General features: G+C 38.2%; 1 long non-coding RNA gene and 1 pseudogene across 2 annotated transcripts; both read left to right on the top strand.

Moving 5' to 3' along the window:
• The first annotated feature begins 1,731 nt into the window (after window positions 1-1,731).
• LOC134325805 (uncharacterized) lies at window positions 1,732-4,234 on the top strand. 2 transcript variants are annotated; one of them, XR_010014358.1, is made up of 4 exons: window positions 1,732-2,011; window positions 2,085-2,173; window positions 2,744-2,847; window positions 4,043-4,234. It is a non-coding gene; the product is annotated as an uncharacterized LOC134325805 (long non-coding RNA). The 2 variants fall into 2 exon arrangements; XR_010014359.1 differs by lacking the exons at window positions 1,732-2,011; window positions 2,085-2,173 and adding an exon at window positions 2,584-2,633.
• Window positions 4,235-7,684: 3,450 nt separating this feature from the next.
• The window catches only part of LOC134325437 (protein unc-79 homolog), a 57,809-nt pseudogene continuing 50,488 nt past the window's right edge, over window positions 7,685-15,005 (top strand).

Here is a 15,005-nt window from a genome sequence, read left to right as displayed (position 1 = left end):
CTATTGTTTTTCTTGTGGAAAGTTATTAGATTGTGCAGACGTTTAGACGTGGCGTGTGCATCTCTATCTACTGTCCGCTCTTCTAAACATCTAAGGAATTCCCACAAGAACAACAAAAGCGAAATAATGAAAATCATTAACACAAAATGGACAAAACATTGTTTATTAGGAACGGAACATTTGATACCGAGGCTTGTTGAAGCTTGTTTCACTTTTGTAACACTGGACTCGGTGTATCGGAGCTTATATTAAAGCAGCAGCATGTGCGGGACTGATGAAGCTTTGTGCTGTGTTTTATCTCACTCACTATATAAGAGACAATCAAACCAGGGTTACCCACCGTCCTGTAACATACACAATCCTTCTTTATCTGGAGACCAAACGCCGCGTTCAGTATTGAACTGATACAGGACGCTTTGTTCCGTATCTTTATCAATGGGAGACTGAGGGAATTATATTAAGTAGTGTTCACTTTTATTCTTAGTAACGGTGTGTGTGCGCTGGTTATAGCAGCAGAACCTGTTTAATACACCGCTGTACGAGTAGCACAGTGGGCGGAGTGCAGATGAAGCCTCATTTAAGCTTTTGAAGCTCTTTTACTGATTGTGCTGAAAATACCTGGGGGAGGGGGGGGGCACCTTACACAGTCATGAGAACAAAGGTTTTATTTATGGTGTTTAACATTTATTATTTTTATTCTTTATAATAATAAGTCAGAACCATATTTTAGGCAAAACAACACACTCCGCCCACTGTGCTACTCATACAGCGGTGTATTAAACAGGTTCTGCTGCTATAACCAGCGCACACACACCGTTACTAAGAATAAAAGTGAATACTACTTAATATAATTCCCTCAGTCTCCCATTGATAAAGATACGGAACAAAGCGTCCTGTATCAGTTCAATACTGAACGCGGCGTTTGGTCTCCAGATAAAGAAGGATTGTGTATGTTACAGGACGGTGGGTAACCCTGGTTTGATTGTCTCTTATATAGTGAGTGAGATAAAACACAGCACAAAGCTTCATCAGTCCCGCACATGCTGCTGCTTTAATATAAGCTCCGATACACTGAGTCCAGTGTTACAAAAGTGAAACAAGCTTCAACAAGCCTCGGTATCAAATGTTCCGTTCCTAATAAACAATGTTTTGTCCATTTTGTGTTAATGATTTTCATTATTTCGCTTTTGTTGTTCTTGTGGGAATTCCTTAGATGTTTAGAAGAGCGGACAGTAGATAGAGATGCACACGCCACGTCTAAACGTCTGCACAATCTAATAACTTTCCACAAGAAAAACAATAGCGGGTTAACTGGATAAAATGATTTCCACAAACTAGACAAAACCTTGTTTATCGTCACCATCACAAACTCCGTTCACTTTACCGCTGAGAAACAGTTTGATTGACAGCTGGTAAGCAACACGCACTTCCGGTGTTATTGTACCTACCTTTTCCGTCAGAAATGTGCGGCCGAGAAGTGCAAAACAAATTTACATTTTAGAAAACAAAATTATATATGCCGAAAACTAATGTACAAGTACTGAAACACTTTTACATATGCCAAAACATATTTACAAACACTGGGTACCCAAGCACTTGTAAATTTGTTTTTGCTTTCATTGTAAATGTTGTTTTTGTTTTTTTGTAATTTTGTTTTCTGAAATGTAAATTTGTTTTGCACTTCTCGGCCACCGTAGTTTTACCTCCACTTTATCCGAATCAGGGTCGCGGTGGGTACAAGTCGCTGGGTAAAAGATAAAAAACACCCTGGACAGGTTGCCAGTCCATCACAGGGCAAACACACCCACACACATACACATCTAGGGGCAATTTAGTATTTCCAATAAGACTGACTGCATGTCTTTGGACTGTGGGAGGAAACCGGAGCTCCCGGAGGAAACCCACACACACACGAGGAGAACAAACTCGACACAGAAGGGAATCAAACCCAAGACCCTCTTGCAGTGAGGAAACAGTGCAACCCACAAGCCGTCACACCGTGATGTCCCTGGTCAGAAAAGTGCACCTATTATATAGTTTTTGTAAATAATTGATGTAATTCTATTTTGTTCTAATGTTTTCAGTAAAAAGGAAAGAAAAAAGGATAATCCCGATTGTTACAAATGCAAGGTTAAGAACATATTGGAGAACATATGCTGCCATCTTATTTCAGGTACAGTCCTGTTTATTTTAGCAAGATTATGACAATGACACATGTTACAACCACATGGCAGACACACACATACACACACACACACACATTCAACTTTTTTATATTGTTATAGTTTTTTATAGTATGATATATATATATCTAACTGTGGTGTTATTAGCTACATATAAGTTTGCAGTATCCAGGCAGTTTAAGCACTCTCTACAGAACCATTTGTTATGGTGACTTTACGACTTCCTCTTGAAAGCCACAAAATCCAGCTGTTGCTTAAAAGACACAACGGCTATATTTTAGATTTAGACTAAGCTACTATTTTAAGCATTTTGTTCTGTTCTCATTAAGGAATGCATCCTTAAATCAGGAGGATAAGAGGACGTTTATTTGTAGCAATTCCCTTGTGACTAGATTCAATGGAGAGTTGAGGGTCATCACCACAGCTCAGGAGTGTAAACTCCTCCCTAATGTAATATTGGTAGATTTTTCTAAATACTCTTGGTTCATACACAGTTAGCTCATTTAAACATTATTTGGTGAACACAGTTTTACAGTCATTGCAATCAAAGATGTTTCCAGGGCTGAGAAGACAGGTCAGGGCCATGGCACGATTACAGCTGGTCAAACAAGACCACAGACCATATATCTACTGCAAGCAAGCTAAGAACAAGATCGGATTTGGGGTAAATATACATAATTTAAATTATTGTGTCATTATTTATAATACAAAACAGTGTTTTCAGGAATTTTACTGATATTTTAGCATTGTTTTATGGTCAAAGTATCAAGGGTCAAACTTAGTGTTAGCAACCAATAAGCTTTTAATGTATTGGTTCAGTATTTAAAAATGCATTAAGCCACACAAAAAGAATTACTGAGAAGCATATCACCTTTATTGTTGGTGTCACAGTTTTAGTTTTATAGCATATATCTCTGCATATGTAATGTACAAACACAAATGTACAAACGTTGTTCGAATGTGTTTGAGCTTATGTGTAATGCCTCAATACAGTTTGCAGAAAAGCAGCCCTGAATCTTCCCACAGTTATACCTCACAGAGGATATAGTGTTACAGAAATATATATAGCCCTTCTTTTCCCAAAAACTTTGCACACCTGATTTTTGTTTAATTAATTTTCCACTTGTGGATTACTGCATTAATAATACTGACAATTAAAATGTCTTAACTGATCTAAACCAGCTAAAACTGGGTTTTGGACGTCATGTAATGCAACTGATCTAAACCAGCTAAAACTGGGTTTTGGACGTCATGTAATGCAACTGATGCACTTCTTATCACGTACACCATGTACACATCCAGTAACATTCTATTGTAGCAGTATTCCTGGAATATTGGAAAATGACTTCTGGCCCTAACCATAAGCAGCCCTAAGCAGATCTACATGTTCTATAGTAATTGATTATGTATTAATACTTTTAGTGTAAACAATCAAGCTTTATAGCTTTTTGGCAAAATGTGTTTTTCTGATATGTCACAGAGGCTATGATCAAATGTTTATTACAGTGGCTTCATGGCTTTGATTATTTGCTGGTCTGTACATTTAGATACTTGGTCACCCCATATGACAAATGATAAATTCCTAAACATTTCAGTATTTTTGGTACAGTGTTCACCTCATATATAAACACCACAAACATACAGTTCATGGATTGCTAACAATGCTAAAAAATTTAATTAAATAAAGTACCAAAAATACATTTTGTCCTTACTACTTTTATTTTTAATTTTTGACCCAATACTTTTAAATGATTTTTAAAATGTATCTTTACCAATGGTGATGACAGATTTTCTTTTACTTTAAACTGTGTATGTAGACAATGCTATTCAAAACACACTTTTTACTTTTATCTTCACAGCAAACTGTGTTTACCTTATCCATTTTTGCTCTTGCTCTCCTGGTCCCTGCTGGCTGGATCATGTGCCACATTCCAGTTTACCGGCAAAGACCGCCTCCAGAAGTTTGATCTCATGGGCCATCTGCATCATTCCCTCTCTAACATATCTCGATATATCTTACATTAACATGAAATAAAAGTGTATCGAGTCAAGTGCAACATGCACCAGTTACCTTTCTCTTTAACTGTTCGTACACCATGTGCATGCAAAACACTGTAGCTGGGTTGTCAAACTCAGATCCAAGAAGGCCAGAAAGCTTTTCAGAAAATGTGTCATTAAAAGTAGATTTGGCCTACATAGCTCTCAAAAAATAGCAGTGAGCCAAATCAGGCGTTTTAAATGAAGTAGAATGCTAAACTAGTAGTACTAGTACTGAGGTAGTAGTACTGAGCTTTCAAGACTGGAGTCTGTTATGCCTAATGTAGCAGAAACAACTACAAACATGTTTCATAAAATGTAATTAGCATGTCTTAAAATAGCATTGGAGATTAACCAAATAGGTTGAAGTTAAACCACACACACACATGGACACACTTTTTTGGCAAGGAAAGCCACTACCTGGTGCCCCAAAATTGAACAGGCTCCCACAGGCTTGTTAGCTTATGTACATATATTTCCTAACTCAAAATTAAAGTGGTTAAAATACAATTTTCTAAACTGAAATTATAGCTAGGAAGGTGTGATATTTGTTCATTTCTGAAAAGGTTTGTTTAATTTATTTTAATTCTGCTTCTTTTATTATGAGCAATTAATAATATTTTTACTTATTATTATAATTTTATTATTGCACTAGGGATCAAATGACCTGTCACTAGCCACATCACTAATCACAGCCAGGCATGACCTGTTGAATCATTTAAGTAGAACCTGTCTGGAAATGGGAAACAGATTAGAAAATCATTGGAAAGGGTTACAACACTCTGGCTTTCAGCTAACCAAAAATAGAGTAAACTTGGAACAGTGCTGAACCTTCCCAGAATGGGGCCGGGCCTACCAACATTTCACCAAGAATGCATCAACAGCTTTTGCAGACGTTCTCAAAAGAACCTAGATGAACGCTTTAAGAACTGCAGGCCTCACTTACCACAGTTAAGATCAATGTACACAATTTTACAATAAAAAAGACACTGAGCGAAAATTACTGCCATGGTAGAGCTGCAAGACACAAACCACTACAGACCACAAACAACATAAAGGCTCGTCTTGCATTTTGCTAAAAACATCTAGATGACCCCCAATTATTTGGTATAATATGTGGACTGATAAGTCAAAGATTGAACATTTTGGAAGACATGAATCCTGTTACATCTGACATAAAGCTAACATCGCATTTCTCCATAACAACGTCATACCAACAGATATCTAAGGCTCAAGCGCAGTTGGACTTTGAAGTAGTACAATGATCCAAAACACACTACAAGTCCACCTTAAAAGAAACAAAATTAAGGTTTAAAATGAATGATTTGAATCCCAGATGTCGCAAGACCTTAAACAGGCAGTTCAAGCTCAAAAACCCTCCAATGTAATCAATTCTGCTTGAAAGAAGGGCTAACATTTCTTCATAGCGATGTAAAAGACTCATTGCAGGTTATTGCAAACATTTGATTGCAGTTGTTCTTACCAAGTGTAGCACAACCAATTAATAGGTTTAGGAAGCAATTACTTTTTGTGATATACATTTTGAATAAATCTTGTTCTTCAATAAATGGAATGATCAGTTAAAATCTGTATTTTATGTTTACTCCGATTGCCTTTGGCTAACATTAAAATTAGTTGGAGGATCTAAAACAGTTACGGAAATGTTACTGTACTGTAATCACAGCACTGTAAATGCTCATTTTTAATTAAAATACACTTATAAGCTGCCTATAATACTCAGACATTATTATGCTACTATTAACCATCATACCAAGACAATGCTTAGATTATTTGATGAATGTTAACAAGTGTGCATGGACTACTTAAAAAATTGTTTTATGTTTGAATATTAAAAAACCTTTAAGTCTTTAAAATGTGTCTAACATGCAAGTTAGACATCTGCATATATGCAGTATTTTACTAATAATTGTTGTGTGTCCTGTTGTCTTGGTAAAATTGGCAACAAAGTATTTAAAGATACATTTAGTTGACACAATACTATAAAATACTACTCCTGACTGCTGTGATTTCTGCTAAAAATATGAAAATTAATGGTGCTAGATAGATAGAGATGAATAGATTTTTTATCAGGTGGTGTTTTGATAATGGTGGTGGTGGTGAGCACTGTTCACATCATTGTACAACATTCTGTAGGTGTTAATTTGGGTTAAATGATTGACTGTAGTTCTTTTACTCTGTACACTGAGCGAGGCCCCAAGCCTTGTAAATAGAGGCATTGTCATTCTAGAGAAGACCACTTTCATCAGGATAGAAATGTTCCATATGAATAATAAAGGAAATCATTTTTATCGATTAACAGGCAGCGGAGAAACAGTTCTTTTGTCCTTTTACATGTTAATTGTGGGCGGCACGGTGGCTTAGTGGGTAGCACTGTCGCCTCACAGCAAGACGGTCCTGGGTTCGATCCCCAGGTGGGGCGTTCCAGGTTCATTCTGTGTGGAGTTTGCATGTTCTCTCCGTGTCCGCGCAGGTTTCCTCCCACAGTCCAAAAACATACAAGTGAGGTGAATTGGAGATACAAAATTGTCCATGACTGTGTTTGACATTAAACTTGTGAACTGATGAACCTTGTGTAACTACCGTTTCTGTCATGAATGTAACCAAAGTGTAAAACATGATGTTAAAATACCAATAAACTAACAAACATATTAATTGTAATGTATGAGTAACAGTGGTAGCTTAGTGATAAATGTACTGTTACTGGGTTAGTAATCAGAAGGTCACTGGTTCAAGTCTCACCACTGCTAAATTGCCATTGCTGGGCTTAAGAGTAAGGCTCTTAACCATCAGTTGTTTGGATTGTATTCAGTGCAACAATCTGCTAAATGCCAATAACTTAGTTAAGTATTGAAGCCATTGAATGTGTGCTTTTGACCACAAAAACAGTGATGATAAACTAATCTGAAACAACATAGTGATGCTGTGTACTGTAACACAAGATATAAGGACCACTGTAAAACTAACAACGACAAACCAACTGTTGCACAGTCAGTTCGCCCTACTGCTTTTATTTTAATAAATAATACCTGTCATACTTCACATTGCATTTACTCATTGTTAAAATAACGCTATTAAATATCATTATGAACAACAGACTGGTTTTGGGGAAATTAATAACACAAATGGCAAATGTTCGACACGGAACAGTCCATTTGTGGTACAAAGGTAAGGGTGGGCTTCTCTACCTTTTGTGGATTGTTACCGCTAGGAATATAATTGAACATTAGGGTTTCCTTTGAGAAGAGAACAGAGGGGTAGAAAACAGACTGCGTTGGTTAGAAAGCTGATGAAATATTGTTGTTATTTTGGTTAGCCATGACAGTAAGGCTGCTGTGGTGATAGTGGTATAACCTGCGGGATTCGGAGCGCAAGGGGGGCTCTGTTCACTTTTTCATCTCTGAGGGGGGAGAGAGCGCAAACACCGCAGGGTTTAATCACCTCTCCACACTCTCTCCTCCATGATACACGCCGACTTTTCACCATGTCTACGAAAGCTGAACAATGTAAGTACCTGTCGCACACGTTTATGTTGATTTGACGCCGCTGCTGGTGAAATTAAACGGCATGTATATACTGTATATATTGTGTATTGCCCTTCGTGATGTCGCTAAGGCGCAGCAGGCTGCAACACGTCCTCAGCGCTGCAATACATGAACACAGATGCGCTGCTTTCTGCATAGGAAAAACTGCAGGAATAAATACACATATGTAGGAATTATCAAATAACAACGTTAGCTTCTGAACGAAACCTTTAATATATTGCGCTAAACAAGCAAGACTGTTTTTTTCTCAAGGTCGAGTCAGCGTTATTCTTATAATGATTATTATCAGACTGGTTATAAAGCTTCATATGGATCTTAATGTACGTTGTATACACATGATCCAGGTTACAGCTTTTCTCTTATAAAATCATTAACAGGTGTATACAAAGACCTAAAACTGTTGGATAGTGAAGAGGACCAAATTTACCACCAACAAAACCAATATTTTTTTAATAGTGAATTTAAAGTACAGTTGAATTGTATGTTCATTGATAGATAGATAGATAGATAGATAGATAGATAGATAGATAGATAGATAGATAGATCAATCAAAGATAATCAAAGACACAATATAAAAATAAAAATTTAACAATATAAATTCGAAAAAACAGCACAAACATAACAACCAAGATGGAAAGGAACCTGAGTTTTACATATACTTCCTAACTACAGTGCAGTTATTAGTGATGAGGAAGAATTTGAGTGAAAATAAAAGTAAAAGTAAAAATGCAGGGAGGTGCAGTTCCCAGTATACAGTGTATGGTACAAATTAAATTTAGATTAAATATTAAATACTAAATTGATAGAGTGGCGAGTATTGCACATTCAATTGGACCAATATAGCCATATCTATATATACATCAACATACATACATATGTGTATGAATATACTGAAGTGCACACATATACATGTACACTGATCAGCCATAACATTAAAACCACCTCCTTGTTTCTACACTCACCGTGTCACCTCACAGCAAGAAGATCCTGGGTTCGATCCCCAGGTGGGGCGGTCCGGGTCCCTTCTGTGTGGAGTTTGCATGTTCTCCCCGTGTCCGCGTGGGTTTCCTCCGGGTGCTCCGGTTTCCTCCCACAGTCCAATGACATGCAAGTGAGGTAAATTGGAGACACCAAATTGTCCAGGACTGTGTTCGATATAACTTTGTGAACTGATGAATCTTGTGTAATGAGTAACTACCGTTCCTGTCATGAATGTAACCAAAGTGTAATACATGACGTTAAAATCCTAATAAACAAACAAACAAACAACAATATAAAATCGAAAAAACAGCACAAACATAACCAAGATGGAAAGGAACCTGAGTTTTACATATACTACCTAACTACAGTGCAGTTATTAATGATGAGGAAGGATTTAAGTGAAAAATGCATAAATGAAAGTAAAAGTGCAGGGAGATGCAGTTCCAAGTGTACAGTGTATGGTACAAATGAAATATAGATTAAATAGTAAATAGTAAATTGATAGAGTGGCAAGTATTGCACATTCAATTGGGCCAATATAGCCATATCTATATATACATCAACATACATACATATGTGTATGAATATACTGAAGTGCACACATATACATGTACACTGATCAGTCATAACATTAAAACCACCTCCTTGTTTCTACACTCACTGTCCATTTTATCAGCTCCACTTACCATATAGAAGCGCTTTGATGTTCTACAATTATTAACTGTAGTCCAGCTGTTTGTCTACATACTTTTTTTAACCTGCTTTCACCCTGTTTTTCAATGGTCAGGACTCCCACAGGGCCACCACAGAGCCGGTATTATTTGGGTGGTGGATCATTCTCAGCACTGCAGTGACACTGACATGGTGGTGGTGTGTTAGTGTGTGTTGTGCTGGTATGAGTGGATCAGACACAATAGCGCTGATGGAGTTTTTAAATACCGTGTCCACTCACTGTCTACTCTGTTAGACAATACTACCTAGTTGGTCCACCCTGTAGATGTAAAGTCAGAGACGATCGCTCATCTATTGCTGCTGTTTGAGTTGGTCATCTTCTAGACCTTCATCAGTGGTCACAGGACGCTGCCCACAGGGCGCTGTTGGCTGGATATATTTTTGGTTGGTGGACTATTCTCAGTCCAGCAGTGACAGTGAGGTCTTTAAAAACTCCATCAGCATTGCTGTGTCTTATCCACTCATACCAGCACAACACACACTAACACACCATCACCATGTCAGTGTCACTGCAGTGCTGAGAATGATCCACCACCTAAATAATACCTGCTCTGTAGTGGTCCTGGGAGAGTCCTGACCATTAAAGAACAGCATGAAAGGGGGCTAACAAAGAATGCAGAGAAACAGATGGACTACAGTCAGTAATTGTAGAACTACAAAGTGCTTCTATATGGTAAGTGGAGCTGATAAACTGGACAATGTGTGTAGAAACAAGAAGGTGGTTTTAATGTTATGGCTGATCGGCGTACATACACATGTGTAGGAATATACTAAAGTACACATATATACATGTATATACACATACATATATGGTTACATGTCGGGCCCTCAGTCCTTAGCTATCACCCGCTGTCCCCAAATGCTGGTGTTGTAGAGCCTAATGGCTCTGGGGACAAAGGACCTTTTTAATCTGTCCGTGGAGCAGCTCAGTGACAGCAGTCTGTCACTGAACATACTCCTCTGTTCAGTGGCTCTCATTGTCCATGACGGAGGTAATTTTGCTCAGGGTGTTTGCCCATTGAAACAAGTTTGCTCATTGACACTAATGTCATCTGATTTCTTAACAACAGGTCCCTAAAAAAAAACAAAAAAACAAATTTCATCACTTGAGCCTCCCTTTATCAGCTGTTTTAATGATTATTAGTACCAATATAAAGAAAAGACACAAATATTTGTGAAGACACCTCAGTTGTTTGTAAGGAAAATTTATAACAACGCTTTCCATAATAGACATGCATACACTTTCAATTAGAGTAACTTTTTATCCCAACACCTGGTAACTCTACTTCCAACATTACTTCCTTCAATTGAGCATTTTATTCATGCTTTATTTACAAACATGCATTTAAAATATTAGGGTTTATCTTATTAAGATATACGCCACAATTATTAAGCATAATTTTTTGAATTTCTAAGTGAATAAGTTAACGCACCCTCTATGTAGAATTTAAAGCAACAAGAGGCAACTAACAGAAATGCAGTGCATCAGCTATGAGGAACATTGGTTGCAAGTTGAAACTCACTGACAGTAATAGACAAATGCCAAAGTATAGCCACAAAGAAACCCTCTCTAAACTGTACATCAAACTTTTCTATTAATTGTCAGTGCACAAAGAGGTATGACCTGGTGTATAGAGCATGGAATCTAGACTACAACACAAACAAACAAAGCTATAAGGCAGATTTATAAGGTAGTATTCCCTTTATTCTTTAAAGAACTGGACGTTTTGTCTCTTCAAGAAACAGGCCACTCAGGAATTGTATTGCATAACTCCTAATAATAATACATTGTCACATTTCTGTTATTTTGTCTGGCCCTTTTATAAGGTCAAAGGTATGTGTACACTACTCCTTTCAATTAGTGAATCTGGCTATTTGAGCTATACGCATTGCTATCAGAGGTGTAAGATAAAGCAAACATCCAGACAATCTTAATAGACACAGACAGGTAAAAGTGAACTGAAGGGTTTATTGACTATAAGTGTGATATTGTCAAATCTTTTTGCTTTTCCACCAAGTCAGTTTGTCAGATTTTTGATCCCTTAAAGCTTCCTTGGACAAATGCTATTACTGTAAAGTAAAAAATTCCTAGGAGCAACAGCAACTAATGCCTAGTTTACACTACACGATTTTTGCTCTGATTTACTGGTCGGCGTTAGATTTGCCGGCTTGGGAGCAACTCGGTGTTTGCTCGGCGATCGAAACTCGGCTCTTAATTGCTCTGTGTGAACTACTCAACAACTCGATCCGAGCGGCTTGAAGAGAGATATCTAGCATGTCAAATATCTGGATCTGAGTCGCCCAACTGCCAATGAGTGCTATGTCGAACAGCCAATGAGAACGCAAGATACGGTGTGAGGGGAAATGCAGGGGAGGAGTTGTAAAAAGGTGGGACGGGGGCATAATATAGTTTATATCAGAATACATCGGCACAAACACAAGTTTTACAGTATTTCTGACCTTATCGTTTTCTACAAAACATAACACCAGCGCTGCATTGCTACTCACTATATGACAATCCATGCTGCTCACTTAGCCAAATCCTTTCAGATTCATTTACTTTTCCTCCTTGATTTTATGCTGCACATCAGCGCATAAACTTTGATCGCTCGCTACTTGTTGACGTGCATTTTTGGACATGGTATCATTAAACCTTTCATCACTTCTTGCTGTGTTTTCGTGACAAAACATAGTTTGGGAGACCAGAGAAGCTCGTCTGCGATTCCAGTTGGTGATAGATCGTGTAGTGTGAAACCCCCTGTCACGATCAGTCGTGTAGTGTGAAAGCCACACCGACTTGAAAGACTCCCAATTACAAGAGACCCAGTTGTGTTGTGTGAACTGTACAGCGACCTGACGACTTGGAAAGTCGTGTAGTGTGAACTTGGCATAAGCAGTGAAGCAGTAGGCTACACAAAATCATAGAACAAAACCTAAAACATAGCATGTGTAACTACTGTCTATCATACGTTACAAAATTCTCTTCTAAATCGGCTCTGGTAGCAATGTCAACACAACAGTGGTGCAGTAAGAGCTTAATGGATTTGGTTTCCAAGGTGAGCAGTCACACAAGCCTGAATTAAAGCACTGTATCTTATCTCCCCTCTTTCTCACATATGCTTCTTGTTATTGGTGGATATGGAGAGCTCTGATAGTTTCACAAAGAAAAAGGGGATTGGTGGATCCCTAGCTGGCAAATAGGCTGGATGGTTTTACATGGCTTACATTATAAAGAAGCTGGTTTACATTAGTAAGTGGTAAAACAAAATGTGTGCACCACAGTACAGTAGTAGTAGTAGTCTATAGCTTTGTATATCTGAATGTCATCTGTTGTTTTTTTTATTTGCTTCTTTGAGAAACAAAACTAGCTAAAATGTATTTACTCTTGCTTCTTACATTTTACGGTATGTGTCCAGTGATTGTGAATGTCCTTAAATTCAGGAAGTACCAGCACATTTAACTGATTTATAAGCCTTGTTATGTTTTTAAATCCTCTCTAAAGGCACAGAGGCCCAACGTTCTGTTGATTATGTATCACTTTGCTCTTTGTTTAGTTGCCTCTAAGATTCGATACTTGCAAGAGTATCACAACCGTGTTCTACACAATATTTACCCTGTGCCGTCTGGGACGGACATTGCAAACACACTGAAATACTTTTCTCAAACCCTGCTAAGGTAAGTGTATCACACTGGGGCACAACTCAGTCATCAGCTTGTTTGAGTGTGTTGCAGGTGTCACATTTTTTAGATTTACAAAATACAATTAGGTTTGTCAGTGTCAGTTTTCAGTGTTTATTGCATTTTTAGAAAGTGTCCCAACAATTTAAGAAATGGGGTTCTACAGACAAACAGTAATAATGAAAAGCTTTTTAGTACTAAAAAGCCTAGTGGTTAAGGTACTGGTACTAGACTAGTAATCAGAAGGTCGCTGGTTCAAGCCCCACAACTGCCAGGTTGCTGCTGTTGGGCCCTTGAGCAAGGCCCTTAACCCTCAATTGCTGTACACTGTAACTGTAATGTCAGTCGCTTTGGATAGAGGCGAAATGCCAAAAATGTAAATGTAAATAAGTCTGAGATTTGTCCTCAATATTCCAAAATGACTTTGACTATGTTTAAAACACATTTAATTCTATTCATATATTAAAAACAGTAAAATGTATGTAATAAGTGTAAGTCACTGTCCAAGGTAACCAGTTTTGAACTCCCATGATCCACATCTTTGCTTTTATGTCACTTATGAGACACCTGTTTTGAAGGGCCTGAGGTAAAGAGGGAGAACAGTAACGCTTGAAAGCAAAACAGCAGGGGCACAGCATATGTCAGAGATTTAGAGAGAATATTAGACAGGCAGGATGGAGCGGCCAAATGGATGTTGGATACACAGTCGCCGTAGTGTTTCAGCAGGACTTGTATAGGGTTAATGACACGGAGCTTGCAGTCAGGACAAGTGTTAGGGAGTGTGGGAAAGTTTATGTACTGTGGATAAAGTGCCAAGAATTGTAGTAACTGCTCATTTGAGACAGACACAGTATGTGCAGCCAATAAGTTCAAGCTCTTTGAATGAGTGAGACAAAGGAACATTTACCTATAGTTTAATTTAATGAATATTCTGATCACTTTAAAGGTATTAGTGCACTAGTTTTGCTAATAATTAATAATTTTCTATCAAAATGGCCCAACAGATACGTGTTTGGCCTGTCAAAATACACAGGTAATGAGTCTGACCTTTTACAATGCCAAATAATATTGTAATCTAGTGCCATGAGTCCCAAAGAGCAAAAATAGACATCTTTTCTCTATTAATTAAAATAATACCAGCAAATCTTGTTAGCATTTGTTAGCATGTACACTAAAAGGAGAAATCGGTGTTTAACGCTAAGCATTTGAGAGGTGGTGGCTGGCTTTAGAGCCGACAAATTAACATGTCCTTACCTGACTGCATGGGACTGCATGGGTGCCTTTCATTACACTAGGAATTAATTCACTCACTTACTCACTCACTCACTCATTTTCTTAACCACTTATCCAATTAGGGTCGCGGGATGGGGGGCGGGGGGATTGCTGGAGCCTATTCCAGCTTTTCAATGGGCGCCAGGCACACAGTAACACCCTGGACAGGGCGCCAGTCCATTGCAGTGCAGACACACATACACACACATACACACACCCATTCACCTATAGGGCAATTCAGTGTCTCCAGTTAACCCGACTGCATGTTTTTGGACTGTGGGAGGAAACCGGACCTCCCGGAGGAAACCCACGCACACACGGGGAGAACGTGCGGGGAGAAAACTCCGCACAGAAAGGACCCGGACCACCCTGTCTGGGGATTGAACCCAGGACCTTCTTGCTGTGAGGCGACAGTGCTACCCACCGAGCCACTGTGCCACCTTAGGAAATAATTAATTAATTTATTTATACTAAATATCTAATGCTAGGGTTAAAATTTACTTGAGCTTGTTGACAGCTGCCTAGACAGCCTATACCAAAAAACAGGTTTTATATTTTT

This window comes from Trichomycterus rosablanca, chromosome 13 (assembly GCF_030014385.1).
Source record: "Trichomycterus rosablanca isolate fTriRos1 chromosome 13, fTriRos1.hap1, whole genome shotgun sequence".
In the NCBI taxonomy this organism is placed as follows: domain Eukaryota; kingdom Metazoa; phylum Chordata; class Actinopteri; order Siluriformes; family Trichomycteridae; genus Trichomycterus; species Trichomycterus rosablanca.
The sequence above is the reverse complement of the archived record's forward strand: the minus strand, read 5'-3'. Positions and strand labels throughout refer to the sequence as shown.